The sequence below is a fragment of the Salvelinus fontinalis genome, unplaced genomic scaffold, assembly GCF_029448725.1.
Source record: "Salvelinus fontinalis isolate EN_2023a unplaced genomic scaffold, ASM2944872v1 scaffold_0020, whole genome shotgun sequence".
Taxonomy (NCBI): domain Eukaryota; kingdom Metazoa; phylum Chordata; class Actinopteri; order Salmoniformes; family Salmonidae; genus Salvelinus; species Salvelinus fontinalis.
Window position 1 is genome coordinate 876,374 of NW_026600229.1, and position 6,000 is coordinate 882,373.

Genomic DNA, 6,000 nt, shown 5'->3' on the forward strand with positions numbered 1-6,000 from the left:
ACAGGACAGTAAACAGCACCACTACAGTACAGTAAACAGCACCTGGACTACAGCACAGTAAACAGCACCACTACAGTACAGTAAACAGCACCACTACAGTACAGTAAACAGCACCACTACAGTACAGTAAACAGCACCTGGACTACAGCACAGTAAACAGCACCACTACAGTACAGTAAACAGCACCACTACAGTACAGTAAACAACACCACTACAGCACAGTAAACAGCTTCACTACAGTACAGTAAACAGCACCACTATAGTACAGTAAACAGCACCACTACAGCACAGTAAACAGCACCACTACAGTACAGTAAACAGCACCACTACAGCACAGTACACAGCACCACTACAGTACAGTAAACAGCACCACTACAGCACAGTAAACAGCACCACTACAGCACAGTAAACAGCACCACTACAGCACAGTAAACAGCACCTGGACTACAGCACAGTAAACAGCACCACTACAGCACAGTAAACAGCACCACTACAGCACAGTAAACAGCACCACTACAGTACAGTAAACAGCACCACTACAGCACAGTAAACAGCACCACTACAGCACAGTAAACAGCACCACTACAGCACAGTAAACAGCACCTGGACTACAGCACAGTAAACAGCACCTGGACTACAGCACAGTAAACAGCACCTGGACTACAGCACAGTAAACAGCACCACTACAACACAGTAAACAGCACCACTACAGCACAGTAAACAGCACCACTACAGCACAGTAAACAGCACCACTACAGTACAGTAAACAGCACCACTACAGTACAGTAAACAGCACCACTACAGTACAGTAAACAGCACCACTACAGCACAGTAAACAGCACCACTACAGCACAGTAAACAGCACCACTACAGTACAGTAAACAGCACCACTACAGTACAGTAAACAGCACCACTACAGTACAGTAAACAGCACCACTACAGCACAGTAAACAGCACCACTACAGCACAGTAAACAGCACCACTACAGTACAGTAAACAGCACCACTACAGCACAGTAAACAGCACCACTACAGCACAGTAAACAGCACCACTACAGCACAGTAAACAGCACCACTACAGTACAGTAAACAGCACCACTACAGTACAGTAAACAGCACCACTACAGTACAGTAAACAGCACCACTACAGTACAGTAAACAGCACCACTACAGTACAGTAAACAGCACCACTACAGCACAGTAAACAGCACCACTACAGTACAGTACACAGCACCTGGACTACAGCACAGTAGACAGCACCACTACAGTACAGTAAACAGCACCTGGACTACAGCACAGTAAACAGCACCACTACAGTACAGTAAACAGCACCACTACAATACAGTAAACAGCACCACTACAGCACAGTAAACAGCACCACTACAGCACAGTAAACAGCACAACTACAGTACAGTAAACAGCACCTGGACTACAGTACAGTAAACAGCACCACTACAGCACAGTAAACAACACCACTACAGTACAGTAAACAGCACCACTACAGCACAGTAAACAGCACCACTACAGTACAGTAAACAGCACCACTACAGCACAGTAAACAGCACCACTACAGTACAGTAAACAGCACCTGGACTACAGTACAGTAAACAGCACCACTACAGCACAGTAAACAGCACCACTACAGTACAGTAAACAGCACCTGGACTACAGTACAGTAAACAGCACCAGTACAGCACAGTGAACAGCACCACTACAGCACAGTAAACAACACCACTACAGCACAGTAAACAGCACCACTACAGCACAGTAAACAGCACCACTACAGTACAGTACACAGCACCACTACAGTACAGTACACAGCACCTGGACTACAGCACAGTAGACAGCACCACTACAGTACAGTAAACAGCACCTGGACTACAGTACAGTAAACAGCACCACTACAGTACAGTAAACAGCACCTGGACTACAGTACAGTAAACAGCACCACTACAGCACAGTAAACAACACCACTACAGTACAGTAAACAGCACCACTACAGCACAGTAAACAGCACCACTACAGCACAGTAAACAGCACCACTACAGTACAGTAAACAGCACCACTACAGCACAGTAAACAGCACCACTACAGCACAGTAAACAGCACCACTACAGTACAGTAAACAGCACCACTACAGTACAGTAAACAGCACCACTACAGCACAGTAAACAGCACAACTACAGTACAGTAAACAGCACCACTACAGCACAGTAAACAGCACCACTACAGCACAGTAAACAGCACCTGGACTACAGCACAGTAAACAGCACCACTACAGCACAGTAGACAGCACCACTACAGTACAGAAAACAGCACCTGGACTACAGCACAGTAAACAGCACCACTACAGCACAGTAAACAGCACCACTACAGTACAGTAAACAGCACCACTACAGCACAGTAAACAGCACCACTATAGCACAGTAAACAGCACCACTACAGTACAGTAAACAGCACCACTACAGCACAGTAAACAGCACCTGGACTACAGTACAGTAAACAGCACCACTACAGCACAGTAAACAGCACCTGGACTACAACACAGTAAACAGCACCACTACAGTACAGTAAACAGCACCTGGACTACAGTACAGTAAACAGCACCACTACAGCACAGCAAACAGCACCAGTACAGCACAGTAAACAGCACCACTACAGTATAGTAAACAGCACCTGGACTACAGCACAGTAGACAGCACCACTACAGTAGAGTAAACAGCACCACTACAGTACAGTAAACAGCACCACTACAGCACAGTAAACAGCACCACTACAGTACAGTAAACAGCACCACTACAGCACAGTAAACAGCACCACTACAGCACAGTGAACAGCACCACTACAGTACAGTAAACAGCACCTGGACAACAGCACAGTAGACAGCACCACTACAGTAGAGTAAACAGCACCACTACAGCACAGTAAACAGCACCTGGACTACAGCACAGTAAACAGCACCTGGACTACAACACAGTAAACAGCACCACTACAGTACAGTAAACAGCACCACTACAGCACAGTAAACAGCACCACTACAGTACAGTAAACAGCACCTGGACTACAGCACAGTAAACAGCACCTGGACTACAGCACAGTAAACAGCACCACTACAGCACAGTAAACAGCACCTGGACTACAGTACAGGAAACAGCACCACTACAGCACAGTAAACAGCACCACTACAGTACAGTAAACAGCACCACTACAGCACAGTAAACAGCACCACTACAGCACAGTAAACAGCACCACTACAGTACAGTAAACAGCACCACTACAGCACAGTAAACAGCACCACTACAGTACAGTAAACAGCACCTGGACTACAGCACAGTAAACAGCACCTGGACTACAGCACAGTAAACAGCACCACTACAGCACAGTAAACAGCACCTGGACTACAGTACAGGAAACAGCACCACTACAGCACAGTAAACAGCACCACTACAGTACAGTAAACAGCACCACTACAGCACAGTAAACAGCACCACTACAGCACAGTAAACAGCACCACTACAGTACAGTAAACAGCACCACTACAGCACAGTAAACAGCACCTGGACTACAGTACAGTAAACAGCACCACTACAGTACAGTAAACAGCACCACTACAGCACAGTAAACAGCACCTGGACTACAGTACAGTAAACAGCACCACTACAGTACAGTAAACAGCACCACTACAGCACAGTAAACAGCACCTGGACTACAGTACAGTAAACAGCACCACTACAGTACAGTAAACAGCACCACTACAGTACAGTAAACAGCACCACTACAGCACAGTAAACAGCACCACTACAATACAGTACACAGCACCACTACAGCACAGTAAACAGCACCACTACAGTACAGTAAACAGCACCACTACAGCACAGTAAACAGCACCACTACAGCACAGTAAACAGCACCACTACAGCACAGTAAACAGCACCACTACAGTACAGTAAACAGCACCACTACAGTACAGTAAACAGCACCACTACAGTACAGTAAACAGCACCACTACAGTACAGTAAACAGCACCACTACAGCACAGTAAACAGCACCACTACAGCACAGTAAACAGCACCACTACAGTACAGTACACAGCACCTGGACTACAGCACAGTAGACAGCACCACTACAGTACAGTAAACAGCACCTGGACTACAGTACAGTAAACAGCACCACTACAGTACAGTAAACAGCACCACTACAGCACAGTAAACAGCACAACTACAGTACAGTAAACAGTACCACTACAGCACAGTAAACAGCACCACTACAGCACAGTAAACAGCACCACTACAGTACAGTAAACAGCACCACTACAGTACAGTAAACAGCACCACTACAGTACAGTAAACAGCACCACTACAGTACAGTAAACAGCACCACTACAGTACAGTAAACAGCACCACTACAGCACAGTAAACAGCACCACTACAGCACAGTAAACAGCACCACTACAGTACAGTACACAGCACCTGGACTACAGCACAGTAGACAGCACCACTACAGTACAGTAAACAGCACCTGGACTACAGTACAGTAAACAGCACCTGGACAACAGCACAGTAGACAGCACCACTACAGTAGAGTAAACAGCACCACTACAGCACAGTAAACAGCACCTGGACTACAGCACAGTAAACAGCACCTGGACTACAACACAGTAAACAGCACCACTACAGTACAGTAAACAGCACCACTACAGCACAGTAAACAGCACCACTACAGTACAGTAAACAGCACCTGGACTACAGCACAGTAAACAGCACCTGGACTACAGCATAGTAAACAGCACCACTACAGCACAGTAAACAGCACCTGGACTACAGTACAGGAAACAGCACCACTACAGCACAGTAAACAGCACCACTACAGTACAGTAAACAGCACCACTACAGTACAGTAAACAGCACCACTACAGTACACTAAACAGCACCACTACAGCACAGTAAACAGCACCACTACAGCACAGTAAACAGCACCACTACAGCACAGTAAACAGCACCACTACAGCACAGTAAACAGCACCACTACAGTACAGTAAACAGCACCACTACAGCACAGTAAACAGCACCACTACAGTACAGTAAACAGCACCACTACAGTACAGTAAACAGCACCTGGACTACAGCACAGTAAACAGCACCTGGACTACAGCACAGTAAACAGCACCACTACAGTACAGTAAACAGCCCCACTACAGTACAGTAAACAGCACCACTACAGCACAGTAAACAGCACCACTACAGCACAGTAAACAGCACCTGGACTACAGCACAGTAAACAGCACCACTACAGTACAGTAAACAGGACCACTACAGTACAGTAAACAGCACCACTACAGCACAGTAAACAGCACCTGGACTACAACACAGTAAACAGCACCACTACAGCACAGTAAACAGCACCACTACAGCACAGTAAACAGCACCTGGACTACAGCACAGTAAACAGCACCACTACAGTACAGTAAACAGCACCACTACAGTACAGTAAACAGCACCACTATAGTACAGTAAACAGCACCACTACAGTACAGTAAACAGCACCACTACAGTACAGTAAACAGCACCACTACAGCACAGTAAACAGCACCACTACAGCACAGTAAACAGCACCACTACAGCACAGTAAACAGCACCTGGACTACAGCACAGTAAACAGCACCACTACAGTACAGTAAACAGCACCACTACAGTACAGTAAACAGGACCACTACAGCACAGTAGACAGCACCACTACAGCACAGTAAACAGCACCACTACAGTACAGTAAACAGCACCACTACAGTACAGTAAACAACACCACTACAGTACAGTAAACAGCACCACTACAGCACAGTAAACAGCACCACTACAGCACAGTAAACAGCACCACTACAGTACAGTAAACAGCACCACTACAGCACAGTAAACAGCACCTGGACTACAGTACAGTAAACAGCACCACTACAGCACAGTAAACAGCACCACTACAGCACAGTAAACAGCACCATTACAGCACAGTA